The sequence below is a fragment of the Petromyzon marinus genome, chromosome 6 (assembly GCF_048934315.1).
Source record: "Petromyzon marinus isolate PM22_M1 ecotype Great Lakes invasive population chromosome 6, UKy_Petmar_22M1.pri1.0, whole genome shotgun sequence".
NCBI lineage: Eukaryota > Metazoa > Chordata > Hyperoartia > Petromyzontiformes > Petromyzontidae > Petromyzon > Petromyzon marinus.
In genome coordinates, this window is record NC_133672.1 from 7,819,174 (window position 1) to 7,838,959 (window position 19,786).

The 19,786-nt window shown below is 48.2% G+C and overlaps 1 protein-coding gene across 2 annotated transcripts in view; it reads left to right on the top strand.

Moving 5' to 3' along the window:
• Positions 1–19,786, top strand: part of LOC116939585 (uncharacterized) — a 71,331-nt gene that overhangs the window by 5,586 nt on the left and 45,959 nt on the right. Inside the window, exon 1 of one of the 2 annotated variants that reach the window (XM_032948162.2) lies at positions 7,241–7,672. The exons of the other annotated variant lie outside the window; for it this stretch is intronic. The gene's annotated coding sequence lies outside the window, so the exon portion shown is untranslated. Of the gene's footprint in view, positions 1–7,240; positions 7,673–19,786 lie in introns of those variants that run through there. 2 annotated transcript variants of the gene reach the window in all.

Consider the following 19,786-nt stretch of genomic DNA (forward strand, 5'->3'; position numbering starts at 1 on the left):
TCAGCCAGACAAGCGGCCATCTATTGACCGGTCGTATATACATTAGCGGACCATGGTTGCGGCTGTAACCTCGCTCCCAAGCTGCTGCTGCTGACGTGTGTGTGTTTGTGTGTGTTTGTGTGTACATATATGTGGGTGTGTTTGCAGCTTATCGCATAGGATTGCCTAGCGCCGATTGACCGGCCGATAGGCAGAGTGATAGACATAGCACTAGCGTTATATTCTAAAAATAGATCTTCGGTTGACGAATGACGACCGAAAGCCAATATCAGTTTCGGCCGAAACCGAAACCAGACCGAAAGTTAAAAATTTACTTTCGCCCGAAACCGAAAGTATGCCGAAAGAGGCCATTTTCCAACTTTCGGCACCGAAACCGAATTTCGGTCAGCATCTAACCTTCTGTAACCTTTCCCCTCGATCCCTCTCGGGTCTATCACGTGGCCTGCTGTCAGTCAGGGCTGCTTCTAGCCGCAGATCCCCTTCCCTGCCAGCAGCCAGCGCTATGCTATGTAGTGACCAATTCTATGTTACTACACACGGATGAGAGACGTCAGTGAATCCACTTTTGGATTAAACCATCATTACACTCCAGTCACTCGGTCACCGGAGGTCAGTTACCTCCTTATCACTCTTCTATCGCTACTACCATGGTTGCTGTTCCCGTGGACTTCACCCCAGTAAACATGCAATGTTCCATGTTTACTGGGACTCTGTGATGCATCTTCCCCTCGCCACACCACACGTATGCCTACGACCCCGAGCATTAGCCCCCGGCATCAGATCTCCCCACCTGAGGTTTTTCACTTCTCCCGAGGCACCTATAGAGAGCGAACTGGCCCAGAGTTTCCGCATAGTGGGAATGATCGTCAAAGTCTGATGTGCAGGAGGGGGAAGCGGCCAGCCCCTGGGATATATAGAGTATTGTGCAATGCAGTGGAGCAACAGCATCAGGGATGAGCGATCGCACAGAGAGGAGTTGGGACCTGGTCGCGTGGCAAAGGGCGCCGTCTAACCTGGGGAGTAGGGAAGCCTTTAGTTTAAAGGGATTGAGGTGGGTCTCACTTAACGAGTGAGATATGTTCCGCGAAAATTTTTCGGTAAGCAAAGATTCCTGAAACGATCATCTTTTACCTATTGACTCCCATGTTACAAGCAGGTGCCTATTCTCGGCGTCTGCAAATTAATTATCGCCCCCCCACCCCAACCCACCCGTCCCCCCCAACTACCCCCCCACCTCCCCGTTCCCCCCAACCACTCCTCCTCCCAACCACCCATTATAGTGACACCACGAGGCCCCCCTCCTCCACACTTCGAAACACGCACGCACGCAGCACGGGACAGCTGGTATGCAAATAACTGATGGCCGACGTGCACCCCTTTGCCACCATGGAAGGCATTTGATCGATCTGTCTCCACTCGCTATGTGAACATTTTTGGTCGTTTTGCGAACAAATTGGTCTTAATTAAAATTGCTCATAATAGCAAATTCTCGTAGAAAGAACGCTTCGTTAGGCGAAAAACAAGCGCTAAAGTTGTAAGAATCACAAAAAGGTGGATGCAGAGCTAGGAGTAACAGGGAGGTCGCTAATTTGAAGGGATAGGGTCTTCTCGTTGAGGTGTAAATTAACAGACAGGTGGGGCAGAGCTAAGGATAGGGGTAAAAGGGCCCTCGGGAGGGAAACACTCTCTTGCTTCAAAGGCCACACAAGGGTCATCGTTGAGACTTGATGCGTGTGCTCCCATCGTCTCTTTTCCTTAGCTTTAAATTCAAGGATGAGTTTACTGCTGTACAGATATAAACCTCAATTTTACGAACGACTGGTTTACGAAATTTCACGTTAACGCAATTGACAAATATTGGACCTTTTTCGATTAACGAAATCTAATTTCCATGTTAACGAAATTTCACGCGGCACGCGCCTTGAGATCAAACGAGAAGTACCTGGGAGGCTGCGTAATCCATCCGCTACAGCATCACGGTATCCCTGCATTGCAACAATAACGCATCCACATCACCTTTACAGTCATTCTAACATGCAGATGTTTTGGTGAGTTCCCTGCAACGTAATTTTTTTTGTTTGAATGAATTATTATTCAATCTTCGATTTAAAGCTTTCGTGACTGCAAGGATTAATCTTCTTTGGTTCTTTCGGTAAAGTCACGTAGAATGAGAAAATAATAAATTGATAAAATAAAATAACACAATAAAATTCTCACGACGTTTCGGCCACAACACAAGCGGCCTTCAGGTGAAGGGACGAGACTGTCTAGAGAATGTTATTGTGTTATTTTATTTTATCAATTTATTATTTTATTCTCATTCTACGTGACTTTACTGACAGTCTCGTCCCTTCAGTCTCGTCCCTTCACCTGATGAAGGCCGCTTGTGTTGTAGCCGAAACGTCGTGAGAATTTTATTGTGTTATTTTATTTTATCAATTTATTATTTTATTCTCATTCTACGTGACTTTACCGAAAGAACCAAAGAAGATATTATTCAATCGTTTTCATATTTATGTTCTTTTATTATTTTTGCATCGCCAAAAGTGATATCGGTGTATATATTCCCAAATGTTTGTGTTACATTCATAAGAAAATCCAATCAGATTTATGAAATTTCGTGTTACGCCTGTTTTTTTTTAAAGAACCCAACCCTTTCGTAAAGAGAGGAAAAACTATACTGTATTATCTATTAAGAGCGCTATTTGTTGCTGGGCGATTGGTGTTTTGAGCCATTGGGCCTGCTGTGCTCAGCAGCCATGATTGGAAACCTGCACGGGAGTAGCTGTAAAGGGAAGAAATTAACTGGCGACATATGTGGGGAAATGCATAATAATGTGAAGGTGTTTCATTGACAAACAAGGCTTGCCTGGGCAGGAGCTTGCTCATATTTGGAGGTACGGAGCAGGAATATAAACTAAAAACGGAGATTCCGAGCGCAGAAAGCGATTCCAACCGAAACGTAGGTCGAACCCACGCTCGAACACGTTCACGGGCCATGTGCTTAAACCCATCCTTTGTACCCGTGCTTAAAACCCACGCTCCTTACCCTAGCCCTGACCCTAACTAGAGCCCTAACTCGAACAGGGGTTTGAGCACGCGTTCGACCAAGAGTTTGGGTTGTCGTGCTTCGAATTGCTGAATGCAGCCATTAGGGTATCGCTGCCTCTCCACCGGTTTATAGTAATAGGTTTTACCCTTTTAACTGGCACAAAAACTGACACCTTTATTCAAGGAATCATATTTACAATAACCACAACACAAGCAGTCAAAATGCAAACAAAAGAGACAACTCTGATAATAATATGCACTGTCCTTGAAATTGATTGGTCCACACCCGAGACAGCTTTTCTTAGAGCCTAGTCTAGTCTCCACTGGTGTTGTTACTGGCAAAGGAGGTCTCATAATGTAAAAAATCTCCACCGGTTGTTGATTTCCCGCCGTTGGTTGCCATTGGATGGTAGACTTGCGTCGTGTGTGTGTAACACGTGCACGGAACAATGGCCTCTATCGCGTCACGACGCACGTGACGAATGCAGCAGCAACGGCGAGTGGGTTGCTGACCCCCACCGCGAGCAGCATGAGTTCGTTGTGGTTTTCATAAACTTTGGGAATTTCCTCCACGGCGCTTACAACATGTGCAAATATGTTAGCAACCTTTTTGCTGGACTTGCTCACCCCACGCACACTTTGTACGTGCCACTAACCTCGCTGCAACCGCGGACAGTATGGGTGTGTACAGCTGTACGTACACAAGTGTTTTTGTTGTGTGGTTGTGTCAGTGTGTAAACATCGCAGCCTAAATGACCAAACAAACCACGAACGCGCTGGTGCACTTTGAGGCCACAACAAACGAAGATCCTCCGTATCGCTTTGACAGACTGTTGGGGCAAATGTGCTGAGAGCGAGCACCGATGAAGGCGATGTTTACACACCGCGACAAGTGCTCATTTGAGGCTTAGTCAAATCGGGGGAGGCCCAGGACCGATTCAGATTCGTATCACCGGTGTTGGCCCTGAGAGGGAATCGGAACTTGCCGGGTTAGTAGCGTGGCGCACTTAACTGCTGCACCACCGCTCCCAGCACTTTGAGGCCACACGCACGCACACACGGACCCAGGGAGGCTAAGCAAGCTTTGGGCCTGGATACTAATCCAAGCAATACCCAGTAAACATGCAACGTTGGGCCAAACGTGCACTGGCGAGCAGAGGACATTGCAGCAAAATCGGTTGTTATACTGCACCTTCGATGCCCTCGTGTCTGTGCTCCGTCCCTGACGAACTTGTGTTCTCTTCAAGGGCACGGTTACATCAACAGCATATGAAATCTGTACCTTGTAACTGGTTGTTCTCTTAAAGGCTTTTTTTTCCAGCCTTAAATCAGTAATGTTGGTACGGCGCGTAAACATCAGTACTGGGGATACAAAGGCGTGCAGGCACTGGCTCTGACCACTACCCCCCCCCCCCCCTTCGGTCTCACCAACAGCACTCGCTGGGCCCAGCAGTTTGTTTCAATGCTACGCGGGGGATCTCGTTTTGGCAGGGCGGTGCGTGACATTGTTGAACTGTGGCAGGATTGACGATATTAGAGTGTGTGTTGGGGTGTGTGTGTGTATGTTGGGGTGTGTATGTTGGGGTGTGTGTGTGTGTTGAGGTGTGTGTGTTGGGGTGTGTGTATGTTGGGGTGTGTGTGTTGGGGTGTGTGTGTGTTTGGGGTATGTGTGTTGGGGTGTGTGTGTTGGGGTATGTGTTGGGTGTGTGTGTTGGGGTATGTGTGTTGGGGTGTCTGTGTGTGTTGGGGTGTGTGTGTTGGTGTGTGTTGGGGTATGTGTGTTGGGGTGTGTGTGTTGGGGTGTGTGTGTGTTGGTGTGTGTTGGGGTGTGTGTGTGTGTGTGTTGGTGTGTGTTGGGGTGTGTGTGTGGCCTCATCGTTGGGAGCGGTGGGGTAACGGTTAACGCACTGCGCTACTAACCTGGCGAACCGAGTTAGATTCCCGCTCACGGACAATTGCAAGGGCGGATATATATTTGCTGGGCCTCTCGGAGGTCGATTCGTCCTTAAAACGAGTGCCCAGTGTGCGACAACATCAGCGCTGGGGAGACAAAGGCGGTCGGGAGTGGTGCTGGCCACCCACCCCCTCGTGTGCCGTGTCAGCCATCATAAGTGTTCGCAAACAGCCCTTGCCCCAAGAGTCCGTTGAGGCTATACGGGGGATCTTTGTAGTTGTAAGCGGGAGAGGGGATGTTGTTCATGTGTGCGCGTGTGTGTTGGTTTGCAAATGTTACGTCCGTGTGCGTGCGTGCGTGCGTTTGTGTGTGGGGGAGGGGTGCGGGTATGTATGCGTGTGTGTGTGCGCATGCTGGTGGTGTGAGTGTTGAAAGGTGCCCGTGTGTTGATGTGAGGGTGTGTGTTTGCACGCGTGAGTGTGTGAGTGTGTGCGTCCTTTGTACATGTTTGTACACATGCCTGTTGGTTGGTGTGTGAGTCTGTATGTTGGTGTGTGTACATGGGTGTTGGCATGTATACATATATGTGCGTGTGTGTGTGTGTACACGTGTGTGTGTGTGTACACGTGTGTATGCATGTGTTGGTGTGTGTTCACGCGTGTGTGAATGTGTTATAGTGTGTTCACGCGTGTGTGAATGCATGTTGGAGTGTACATGTAGGGAGCGGTGATCCGAGTTCGATTTCCCGCTCACGACCAACTCCTGGGTCTCCCCTAGGTCGACTCAGCCTCAAATGAATACCTGGTGTGTAAACATCGCCACGAGGGAGGCTGGGTGCTGGCTACCCACCGCCTCGTGTGCGTTCCGGCCTTCATAGGTGCTCGCTAACAGCACCTTGCCACAACAACCTTAACCTCTCGGGAGTTCATGGGGAGCGGTAAGTGTCGCGGTTAGCGCGCTGCGCTACAATTCGCGGAGTTTGATTCCCGATCACAGATGTTAACAGCAGTGACGATCATCTCAATATATCTTGGACCTCCCACTAGGTTGACTCAGCCTCAAATGAGAACCTCATGCGGACCAAGCGTGGGTCAGGCCACCCCAACCCTCGTGTGCCGTGCCCGGCCTTCATAGATGCTCACTAACAGCACCAAGTCCACGCTATACGGGGAGATCTGTGTCTTAGCCCTATGCATGCGTGTTATTGTAAGAGTAGTTCACGTGTGGATTGTGTGTTGGTGTGTGAGTGTGTTAAGGCTCATCGGGGGTGGGGGGGGGTGATCTCTGTCTTTGTGTGTGCTGCGAACTAAGCTGAATGCATCGTCGCACACACGCAGACCCGTATCGCTACAGTATACGTTTACTGTAGCTTTACCCACACAGCACGGGGTGTGAATCCGCTTGCTGAAGGTCTCCCCACAATGTGCCAGTTGTGAGGATTGCTTGACCATCATACGCCACCACGCACGTGCATTGTACTTTAGTCCACTTGTCGATTGACAACGGCGGAAGCGTGCCCCTGTCTCCATCACGAAGCGTGGGACAGATCGCCACATCCACGTCTCTTTCACTCGTTCCATTATTTTGTGAATCTGTCCCAACGTGTCTTGCGAGAAGGCTCGCCGATCGGGCCTTGCGTGTGGACAGGAGGCCACGGAGTTCACTTCAGAAGTAGTTTTGTGACATCCCGCGTTCTAAGAGGCCCTTCGCTGGCACACGGTGGTGCACTGCTTAATGCGAGTTTTTTTTTCCAAACGAATTGACACTCTTATCTACTAACGCCCGTTAAGAACGAATTTTTTTAGTAAATTTTGTGTGCCGGAGGGGAGAGTGGGGGGGGAAGAAAAATGACACAAAACCATACAAAAAAATCACCACCCCAGTAAGCATTCAACGTTAGGCCAACGTTGGTCCAAAGCTGCAATGTTTTAGGGGACACGAGCTGGGGAATTGACCTCGTGTTTAGGTCGAGCAGGTGCTGGTGGGGGCTGTTGCATCACGGGGTCGTCAGAGATGGCGACCGTGTGGAAGAAGCCTTCATCCAGCAGTGGATTGATCATTGGCTGCCTGCTGGTGGTAATTCAGACTTATCGCAATCAGCCATGCTCTCTCAACTGATGGGAGATGATCACCATGGCCACTATCATCAGCCACGATTGCGATGATGGTTATCTTTCTCACTCACCTGCTGGATGATGGAAGATGATGATCATCATGACCACCGTCAGTCACGACGACGATGATGATGATGGTGACGATGGTTATCAATCATCCGTGGTCAATCCACTGCTGGATGGTGGTTGGAGGCAGATTAGTAGTTGGTGATGATGGTGGTGGTGGTGGCGTGCCACGAGGGGGCGTGCGCGTGGCGTGGCCCGGTCGCGGTGGTGGTTGGGGGTGTGGGTGCACGGCGCTGCTCACCCCCAACCCCCTGCGCCGCGTGATTACGCGACGATGTGCGTCACGGCGCCGCGCACAGCCCCGCTCCATCCCCTTGCTCGATTCCTCCTCATCCTTTCCCCCCTCCGCATCCTCTCCATCCCCATAGCTCGCTCCCCTCCCACTCCATCCATCTCTCCTCTCTCTCGGCGCACCGCGCGTGCCTTGCGTTGGGCACGCATCTGTCCGTTCGCTGCTGCTGCTTGCTAGTGCTGCTCTTGGAAGGGCAGCAGCTCGCCTTGAAGACCCTGGAGTGACCACGGAGCTCCGTGCAAAAGCACAGAAGAGGTAAAATGTTCGCGAAAGAAATGCATTTAGTGTAGATATGCGCGTGTGCATGTGTCGGTGTGCGTTCGTGTTGGAACTCGAGCAAAGGCCCTTGCAGGGAAAATAAGAGGGTGTGCGTGGGAAGAAGGAAGGCATGGCCATTGGGGGTCGAGGCGAGGGGAAGGATTTTACGAGAGTGGGTGGGTTCAGGGGAGAGGTGTGTGTATGTGTGTGTGTGTGCTGGCCATGCGAGCCAAGCTGTGCGTGGGGAGGAGGAGGGGGGTGATAACAGCGCCCCTGCTGTCAGGATGGCTAGCCCACTGCTGACTGAACTGCCTGCCTGTACCACGTGTCTACTGTCTCCCCAAACCACGTGTCTTTAGTGTCTACTGTCTTCCTAAACCACGTGGCTACTCTGTGCCTGAACCACGTGTGTGTGTGTTTTACTCTTTTGCCTGTGTCTGAGTTTCTGTTGTCTCCAAGAACCACGTGCCTGCTGTCATTCTAAACCAGGCATCTGCGTGTCTTAACATTTACCTGAACCACGTGTCTGACTGCCTACCTATTGCCTATCTTAATCACGTGCTTACCGCCTAGATGGATTTATGTCTGAATAGCTGTCTGTGAGCGAGCCTTCATGAATGTGAGTGAAAATGTTAACTTATCCAGGAAAGTGTCAATGAGTTGCGATCCTTTTTTTGGGGGGGGGGGGGAGGATCCTGCATTGAGCTATTTGGCCAATTCGTTGAAAAATAAATAAATATATCCTTGTGTTCTTTAATGTGGGTAGGAAACAGATATAATCCACCATGCATACGAGGGTATAACAGTCGGGTCCACAACCACCGCCGCGTCTCACTAAGTGGTGACATCACGGCGCTTGTGCCAGGTGCGGTGCACTTTCAGGTGCGCTTCTGCGGACGTCTGGAACGCTCTTCCGATATGGGGAAGCCACTGGGAGCTATGCACTTTTACATCTGGATTGAAAACTTCTTTCTCTAGAACCGCTTTGTGTGTATAGTTTGTTATCCTTCCCCGTACCTCCGATGAGCACGGTTGGCTACGTACGGTGCGAAATAAGTTCAGCATGCATACTTTAAGGCCACGTGAAGTTTCGAAGGCTTACTGACCGGAGGTTACGTGGCAGACCCAAGATGCCATGGTTTGACTGACATACGGGTTCATAATTCATAAACCCATTCGCAGTGCTGACATCACTGGACCACCACCATCACTGGGTTTGGGTGTTTCACAAATCTCTGTGATCCTCCAACCCCTTGCCTCCTAGGATCACAGACAGGTGTGTGTCGCCACATCCAGCCGAGGTCAATCATCTTCATCGCTGCACCAAACTCTTGGTCCTGTCACCGGAGTGGGATGAGTAGTGACTCTCAGTGTTGAGGATGGTTGTGTTTGATTAATTATTAACCATGTACCGTGGACATGGGAACACAACAATGATAATAGTGACAATTATTTGTCCGGGAATTACTGAATCTCAAGACTCGTTTAAGAGCGTCCTTCCTTGGGAATGCATACCTGTCAACCCATACGGTTTACCCGTATGGGTTGACAGGGAGTTTTCAGGTCCATACCGCGTACAGTCGTTTCAATACGGGCAACAATAAAAAAATTCAACACGAGTGTGTGCATCCACATATCAAGCAAGCAGCAGCATCAGCATGCAAGAACACAGACAATAGCATGATGAGTAGCATCATTAACGCCAATTATCAAAATTAATACATAAAACAGTGTTTAGTTACATAATTTCGTCTTTATTTGTGTTATCCCTTGTCATGGGACTCTGTAGGATGAACGTTGAGATTTATAAGGGCACGGGGTGACCAATAAGGTCTAAATTGGTCTGTAATAAGGTAGGCACTGATAAGGGGTTGACAGGTATGGGAATGTTTTGACCATTTTTAGGAACGAGTGTTTGGCTACATGTGGGGAGGAAGCCGGAGAATCTGGCGAAACCAAGCGTGTATAACATAAAGGGAGTTTCACTCTAGCACTGCCTGGCCACCAGGTTGCCCCATGCTACACCTGGAAAACCAGGTGTTGGGCCATTCAATACTAACCAGGATCGATCTTTCTTAGCACTGAGATCTGACGAGATCAGCTATATTTTTGGTGATATTTTTTTACGTCGGCATCGGGGCAACGTAAGTTTGGCAACTGCTTCAACCACAGCTTTCATTGCAGGGTATTAGCTGTCTGTAATCCCTTCAATTAGTGGCGTTTATGGACCTCCTCTGCCTACCAAACATTGCCCCCCATGGCTACTGTCCCTCTCAAAATCAGAATTGTCCTTTAGAAATGTGGTTAGGACTGGATATGACAAACTACATCCGGTGATGCTGTCACCTTAAACATACTGTACTGAGGAAGGCGAAAGCCACCACAACTGGCCTAGGCCCAGTCACGGTTCACGAACCCGAGTGCAGAGCGGTGTGTGTGGTGATGTGAAGAGAGTGGGATCGGATGGAGGGAGACTGAGCCACGGCCCTGCCCTTGGGCAGATAATTTGCAATCAAGGGAGATGCAGTGTTAATGTAGACGAGTTAATTGATTACTGTAAAAAAGAACAACATGCCTTTCACGCCGCGTGGTGCTAACTTCAGTCGGCTAGAATAATTGATCAATTTTCTAGAAAGGGGTTTGATTGGTCGAATGGCGCCTTAAATAGAGAAGGGCTTTATCGGTCAAGTTAGCTTGGAGTTCAATTATCCCACCATTTACAAAAGTCAGTGTGTGTCCCACTTCTTAAGAGACTATAGCAAGGGGCTCATCTCCTTTGGCGGGTCTAAACCAATGGTGGAAATTCCACATTCCCATGGCATCGACTCATTCTTGGAAGACCATCATCTGTGTTGAATTCCCACACAATGACACTGATTGTATCTTCCCTGAAGGAATGATTGGCATGGTTGATCCAATAATGGAATTTGAACTCGGCCTATAAATGCTGTACAGTAACAGTAAACGGAATAAAGTAAACATATTTCCTCCGTGGCCCTGGCCTCAATGGCCCGCAGTGGTGACTATTGGTGTAGCTGTTAGTGGTGTGCGTGGCAGTGTGGAGGGGTTAAGGGTAAGTGACTTTGCGTGCATGTGGGGGTGTGATGATGGATGCATCGGTGATGGGTACTTTGGCTAATAGGTGATGGGTATTGGATTGATGGGTGGTGGTTGTTGGGGTTCATGGGTGTTGAGGTGAAGGGTGATGGGCTGATCGGCGGCGGGTGTTGGCCTCATGACCCACAAGTGTAATGTTGGTCTTAGTAGGTGCCCAGTACTCTCCACCAACAACACGTGTGCGGTACTGCATACATTTATTTATATAGCGCGAGGCAGTTGTTTATACAGCAAATGTAGTCAAAATGGGAACGTCTCTCTCCTCATTGTGGCTGTCCTCTCCTGCATTACTGGGCCCTAAGCAAGCTTCTAAAAAAATCCACATTAGTATGGTCGGTTCTAGTCCTGTACATTGATAAGACTTCAATACATAATGTGGCGTTGCCTCATTATACCGAGCCTTAAAGAACTGATGATAATGATGCTGACAATGAGTTGACTGACCAGGGTATGTTGTAAGAGCATGGCGTGTCCATCATTGAGAATACATTTTGATACGAGCAGCAAGTAAAACGTATGCATGCAAGTAACAGTACATATGGATTTTATTGCAATACTAAAAATCGCCTTATTCATATTACGAAGTTCATTGTGTTCTGCAGCTCAGCTATTAAATTTGCAAACAAACTCAACATAATTCGTCATTAATACAGTGGGGGGGGTTCCTTAAAAGGAAAATAACAGGTGACGGTTCGGGCAAAGGTCCTATGCGCCACTGCCAACGCAGTATCACTAAATAATGTATTAAATAAGCAGTTAAATAGGTATCCACACACACATCTGGCACACATCTACATCAGCACATTGGCACATCTGCAAACACGCTCACACAATGCAAAGATCCCCCGTATAGCCTGAACAGACTGTTGGGGAAAGTGCTATTAGCAAGCACCGATGAAGATCGGGACGGGACACGAGGGGGTGGGCGGCCAGCACCACGCCCGGCCTCCTTTGTCTCCCCCAGCGCCTATGTTTACTACATGTCGCACCACAAACTCATTTGAGGCCGAGTGGACCTAGGGGAGGAGACCCAAGACCGGTTCGGAAAATCGTCACTGATGTTGGCCGTGAACAGGAATCGAACCTGGGTGGCCAAGTTCGCAGCGCAGCGCGCTATCCGCTACACTGCCGCTCCCCACAAGACACGCTCACACAAAGATCCCAAAGTTTTAACAGACTGTCGGGGCAAGTGCTGTTAGCGAGCACCAGTGAAGGCCGGCACGGCACACGTGTGTAATGTCCAGGTCAAATGTTAACGTGTTTGGAAATGACACACGTGCACAATGTGGACATTACACACACACGTGTGTGTGTAATTTCCACACGTGTGTAATGTCCAGGTAAAATGTGCACGTGTGTAATGTCCAGGTAAAATGTGCACTTGTGTGTGAAATTACACACACACATGTGTGTGTGTAATTTCCACACACACACGTGTGTAATGTCCAGGTAAAATGTGCACGTGTATGGACATTACACACGTGTGTGTGTAATTTCCACACACACACACGTGTGTATTGTCCAGGTAAAATGTGCACGTGTATGGACATTACAAACACGCGTGTGTGTGTAATTTCCACACACACACACACGTGTGTATTGTCCAGGTAAAATGTGCACGTGTATGGACATTACAAACACGCGTGTGTGTGTAATTTCCACACACACACGCGTGTGTGTAATGTCCAGGTAAAATGTGCACGTGTATGGACATTACAAACACGTGCGTGTGTGTGTGGCCATCACTGGCCCCGGCCAAAAAAATGCGAGAGGGCATCTTTAAAAAAAAAATGCGCGGCGCGCGCTCGGGATTAGCCAATCGGAGCGCGCGCCGGGCACCACGTGACGCGGGAATCCCGCACCACCCCTTCGTGTTGAAGGAGCCGCCCCCCCCGCCCCGGGCTGCCCCGCCTTGGTTAAAAGAGAAATCCGCGGAAGTTCCTCCCCCCCACCCACACACCAACCCCATGGGCGCACGCTTCGTAGTAACACGGCGAAACACAACAGCAGTTCTGAGTCTCTTTTCTCAGCGATGCGTGTCATGTCCTCGCTCCGGCGAGCATTGAGGCGTCGGGTGGGCGCCCGTCTGTTGTATTCCACGTTCCTCTGGCGGGGGCAGTTTCTTCGCAGAGGAAAACGCCCGAAAATTTTCGCTGGGAATCGCTGCTCAATGTTCCCTCGAGGTGGTGACTCATTTTTGTTGTATCGACCCTGTTAGGGAGTGATGGTGATGATGATGGGCTGAGTTAACCCCCAAAACCAGGATGTGAACTCGGAGCTTTCCGCTTTGGGAGCCGCTCGCTGTGCCTCTGAGCCAACGCACGTGCCAACAACGCACGTGCCAACAACGCACGTTATCGAGTTTTGTAATCTAATCGTTACTGTACATCGCGTAATCTCTAACCTGAGCCTATCAGCAAAGCAACTGGGAATGCGGCCGCTCGTTGGAGCTCTTAAAGCTCAGCCCAGGTCGGGCCTGGATAGTGGTGGGAAAAGTCGATCGGCACGCATAGCCAAGAGACTCGGGGCAGCGTTGTGGCTAGGAGATGTTAACTCCCTCGCCATGTATGCAGGAGGTTCGTGGGTTAGATCCCGACCCTGACGGCTGCTGTACATTTGGGGTTTGCGGTGTCCCTCACGGTGGTCGCGTGGATTTTTTTATCTCTCTCTCTCCGGGTTTCCCCTCGACATTTAGAAGCATGCGTTGAGATTATTTTGCTGCGAAAAAATCAACACATGCGAAGCCCATTTTCGTCGTGCTGTCATTTCAAGCCAGGTCGCTTCTGAAGCGAATAGATCAGTGGGGCTTTACCTGGTAAGATTAAACAAAGTTTAGTTTTTGTATATATTTTTTTAAGTGATTTGTTTACCTTTCCTATACTTTGCACGCCTTTCGTGTTTTTGTATTTATTGTAGCGTTTTAGACCAGCCCCTTACTGGACATCTGTGAAAAAGAGCTTCTAAGGTCATCCACCAGTAACAAATATTGTGAGCCCAGAGTGACACCAATCGACCTCCACGCCGTTACCTCTTGTGGGCCACAAATTTGAACACATTTACCTTTTCTGATGTTTCTATTTACAAGCAGTAAAGAAACTGAACACATTTGTCAATAACACTGTGTAGCCTTATAAGGAAAATGCATAATAGGTGAGATTTTGGGCAATAACCAAAATCTCACCGATTATGTAGCACATGAAGAAGAGTCATTACCTGAAATGTCCCTTTTTGTATCGTTTAAGGCCATAGTGTTATTTTAAAACGTGTCTAGGTTTATAATACAGGTTTTTTTGGGGGTTAGATCGTATACATATAAATGTGTTGTTAAATCTGCTACCACCCAACACAGTAAGGTTTGTCACATAATCATAACATGCCAATTCGTTACTAATACAGCACACCGGTGTGTTGTAGATTAAATCCACAACATTTACTATTCGTGTAGGTTTACTCTCCAACACACCGGTGTGCTGCACTAGTAACGAATTGGCATGTTCTGTTTACGTGACAAACCATACTAATTGGCTGTTTCGGGTGGTGGCGGATTTCACGACACCTTTATATTTACACGATCTAACCCAAAAAGCCTGTACTATGGATGATAATGGCCGCGAAAGCCTACGTGTTAAAGTGTTTTTTTTTATTATTGTGATTGTGCACAACTGCCAATACAGCAGCAAGCAGCATCACCAGATAATTTGTTCAAGTGTGAGCATAGAGGTTGCCGATATTTGTGCCACATTTCAGCTCCCAATCCCTTCTGGAACATCGTTCGAATGTGCAGCTCTTTTGCATTTTTTACATATTTCTATTTTGGCTCCGTAATCTTGACCAATGTTGAGTAATTACACACAAACACCGACGCTGTGACTCAGAGTGACTTCCTGAATTAGCACTCACATGCGCGTGGAGACTGTACGCGTATGTGTTCACGAGATGTATATGTGCAAGTGCAGCCCTTTTGACAATCCACTGCTGAATGAGGATCTGCCCACGCCATGCGGGTTACGGGGGGGGGGGGGGTTATATGACCATACTTCACCTTGCTTGTCTGCGGCTAAACTGTATAGCTCTTTTTCAGAAGCTACCTGGTCACATATGATAGCCGAATGAAGTGGCTTATCATGTGGATATTTATAACAGCCAAATTCTCTCAACGCATGTTTCTTAATGTGGAGGGAAAAACCAGCGGACCCGGAGAAAAATCCACGCAACCACAGGGAGAACATGCAAACTCCAAATAAACAGGCGTCAGGATCAGGATCGAACCCATGACCTGTATGCAAGGCGAGGTAGTTAACATCTCTCCACCGTGGCGAGCACAGACCCTGAAGTATAGAAGTATACAACAACGGATTTTTCTGCACTACCATCCGCTGCACATAACATAGCCACACTGCAACCCATAACACCTGTTATGCATGGTGGTGGTCACCCATCCACGCACTGTCCAGGCTCAACCCTGCTTAGTTTCCAAGATCTGATGTCATTGGGCACATTTCAGGTGATTTAATCAAAGGCTTACTGGCCATTATATGATTTAGCAAATAAAAATGTTGATCTTCAACTCAATGGGGTATTTTACAGGAATGGTGAGTTAGCAGCGTTGAGAACCTGGGTTTTATCTCTGGCAGTAATTGGGGATGAACTCGGGCTCTTCTTTTGAAGGGTGATGGTCACACACCATGAGCACTGCATGTGCCAGAAGAAGAGAACACGAACGCAGTGGGAATTGTTTTCTCCTTTATTTTGTAGATAATAATATGCTCTCAGCCACTGTTTGCATGAGCCATGGGTCACCATGAGCAGACAAGCCGAATTACATCTTTAGGAATCTTAGGATTCTTTGGGAAAAATCCGGAACTTTAGAGAGCCATATTAAACCCGAAGATTCGTAGGGTTGTGAGAAAATATATTTGGAGCGAAGCTGGCATGTGAATAATTATCTGATTTCATTGCAAATCTAGAGACTAAAAGGGCCATACTAATGTAGTGGGTTCTACGGAGGCACACACTTGAATTTGGAGGCAACACATATATTACACGACCCCAACAGGGTAACTACATGAACGTATACTGGTTAACTAGACCACAACGGGTAACTAGACCACAACGGAGTAGCTACATAACGGGGTCGGTCAGTAACACACTGCCTGACCCACGATGCCGAGCGTAAAGACCGAAGACTGAAGACCAAGGATCGAAGAAACGTTGCACCGACGGGTTCCATTCCAACAGACAGCCGCGATTGCTCTCGGGACCTCCCCTTTATGCTCCCGAGCGTGGCTTTCGCTCTGCCTTCGGCCACGCCCCCTTCTGGATCTCACTAGAATGTTCTCGACCGAGCATCACGTGTCCCTTAAGCCACCCTTTGGGCCCCCTCGCTACCCTGTCCCGGTCACGTGCCCTCTCGGGTTCACCCAGACTGTCACGTCCTTACTTACACTCTCTCTGACTGTCACCAGAACCATGCCCCCTAAGGCCCGCTTCCACGCCATACCTACTCTGGTGCCAGAGAGAGGCTCAAGATGCACAGTTCCACTCTTGTGACAGTAGCAGGCGCTAAACGCCATAGTGACTCCATTTACGTCACTACACTCAGGCATATTCAAAATATATGAGTTAGGCTTTTATGGTATTTGCCTAGTCACTTTCTGGTTATGTTGCCCTGCGAATGTCCACTCAATCAATTTTAAATCACGACTCATCCACAGTCTCCTGCAGGAGGGCACCACTGACACCCTCTCTATCACGGGAGACTTGGCACATACCCTCTGAGTTGTCCTCTCTGAAGCCGTCCCATATTGCCTACAACCTTTACGAGTAGACAGCTCACTCCTCTAGCAGGCCTGGTGGATTTTCTCTCATCTCAAATTACAATTTTAAAATTTCAAGCATACATTTCTAAAATGTCACCTCTTTTGAGCATTTTTTCCTTCATCTCCCACCCTCCTCCAACCTCACGCTCTCGACTGTCTACAGTCTACCAACACCAAACCAACACCTCATGCCTGTAATCTTTGGTTCTTTCGGTAAAGTCACGTAGATCCCACCTCGGTCTAAAGTCTCTCCACCTCTCTGCTCAATGTTGGTGATTTCAAAATCCATGTATGATCCATCTAATGCTTTCTCAGCTACCTTCCATTCAATTGATCTCTCCCAACTTAATCTCATCTCCCACTCATCGCCACACTCTCAATCAGCCTCGTTATCCGCAACACCAAGTTCATCGCTCTCACCGCTATTTCGTCCGTTAGTGTTCTTGACCAACACTTCTCAAATGTCTCCTTTTTTTCTCCCTAGGCCACCGCCTTCCAGGTCCAACGTCTTTTTTTAGCACCAACAGACATCTATCTCCTTCACTTATTTGCTCCCACATTCTGTCTGATCTCGCTCCTCTGAAAACTCGTGCCGCTTCTAGAACATGCTTGGCCACCTGGTACACAAACACCCAGTGTCCACTGTTCACTCACATCCGGCCTTGACGTGATCTCATTACGGAATGGTTTTAGATTGTTTTTTTCAGCTCATTGTTGCAATCTCTAATTCGTACAGTTGGCTATGTAAGGTGCGAAAGAAGTCCATTTTACATACATACACAAACTGGAATAATCCTACATCGGCAAACATTCCACTCTCAAATCAATATTCCGGTTTTATTGTGCATCCCCCTATATACCTCCTCAAAAAGCCACATTTATAAACCTTGGATCAGAGCAGTGAGTCTTCAGCACTGAGGTCCTGCGTCCAAATCTAAGTTCCAGCCACCCATAATTCACGCACGGTCGTAATTATAGTGAGTTGATGATCTTATTCCGGTAATCAATTACTGTAACAAAAAAATCATAAGTTTGGTCATTTTTAGGTTTACTTTTTCCGCGGGACGTTCTCTGACATGGGGTGATACAATGCCCTGCAACACTTCCTAATTGGCATTGTGGTCTGTTGATGACGTGACACCAACAACACCAACGAAATAAATAAATATTAGAGGTCAGTGGAAGCGTTTGAGACAAAGAGCCAGACTATGGCACAACCTCTATAACGTTCCAGGGGTGACTAAGATACTTTTATATTGAGCCCTCACTGTCTGCTGTTTAATTTGCGCTTTGGCTATACCAGCTCTTCAAAAACCTGACCCTTTAGCTTCTTCTAAAAATACCACCCTTATACGCAAGCTGAACGTACATGCACGCTGATTCGTTGTACGTTACCTTGCATGCCGTGTGCGTGCGGTTGAAGCAAGTGCAGTCCGATGTCTTTGGTTTAAAGTAGTGGCTCTTTATTGTTACTGCGGCCTTGCACCCCTTTGGTTCTCAATCGTAAAAAAATTATAGTGTTTATAAATACATATGTTTGATGAAACAAAGTAGTTGTACTTGCGTGCCCGTGCTTACCTTCAAAGAAAAATCATGCTACGTCTCGCATCCCCAGAAAGGGCATCTCGCACCCCCAGGGGATGCGTGCACCCCCAGGGGATGCGTGCACCCCCAGGGGATGCGTGCACCCCCAGGGGATGCGTGCACCCCCAGGGGATGCGTGCACCCCCAGGGGATGCGTGCACCCCCAGGGGATGCGTGCACCCCCAGGTTAAGATCCACTGGTTTAAAGGAAGGTGCAGTCAAAACAATGATCAACTCAAAGATGGTGTACAGTGAGGGAAAAAAAGTATTTGATCCCCTGCTGATTTTGTACGTTTGCCCACTGACAAAGAAATGATCAGTCTATAATTTTAATGGTAGGTTTATTTGAACAGTGAGAGACAGAATAACAACAACAAAAAATGTCAAAAATGTAATAAATTGATTTGTATTTTAATGAGGGAAATAAGTATTTGACCCGCTCTCAATCAGAAAGATTTCTGGCTCCCAGGTGTCTTTTATACGGGTAACGAGCTGAGATTAGGAGCACACTCTTAAAGGGAGTGCTCCTAATCTCAGCTTGTTACCTGTATAAAAGACACCTGTCCACAGAAGCAATCAATCAATCAGATTCCAAACTCTCCACCATGGCCAAGACCAAAGAGCTCTCCAAGGATGTCAGGGACAAGATTGTAGACCTACACAAGGCTGGAATGGGCTACAAGACCATTGCCCAGCAGCTTGGTGAGAAGGTGACAACAGTTGGTGCGATTATTCGCAAATGGAAGAAACACAAAAGAACTGTCATTCTCCCTCGGCCTAGGGCTCCATGCAAGATCTCACCTCGTGGAGTTGTAATGATCATGAGAACGGTGAGGAATCAGCCCAGAACTACACGGGAGGATCTTGTCAATGATCTCAAGGCAGCTGGGACCATAGTCACCAAGAAAACAATTGGTAACACACTACGCCGTGAAGGACTGAAATCCTGCAGCGCCCGCAAGGTCCCCCTGCTCAAGAAAGCACATATACATGCCCGTCTGAAGTTTGCCAATGAACATCTGAATGATTCAGAGGACAACTGGGTGAAAGTGTTGTGGTCAGATGAGACCAAAATGGAGCTCTTTGGCATCAACTCAACTCGCCGTGTTTGGAGGAGGAAGAATGCTGCCATGACCCCAAGAACACCATCCCCACCGTCAAACATGGAGGTGGAAACATGCTTTGGGGGTGTTTTCTGCTAAGGGGACAGGACAACTTCACCGCATCAAAGGGACGATGGACGGGGCCATGTACCGTCAAATCTTGGGTAAGAACCTCTTTCCCTCAGCCAGGGCATTGAAAATGGGTCGTGGATGGGTATTCCAGCATGACAATGACCCAAAACACACGGCCAAGGCAACAAATGAGTAGCTCAAGAAGAAACACATTAACGTCCTGGAGTGGCCTAGCCAGTCTCCATACCTTAATCCCATAGAAAATCTGTGGAGGGAGCTGAAGGTTCGAGTTGCCAAACGTCAGCCTCGAAACCTTAATGACTTGGAGAAGATCTGCAAAGAGGAGTGGGACAAAATCCCTCCTGAGATGTGTGCAAACCTGGTGGCCAACTACAAGAAACGTCTGACCTCTGTGA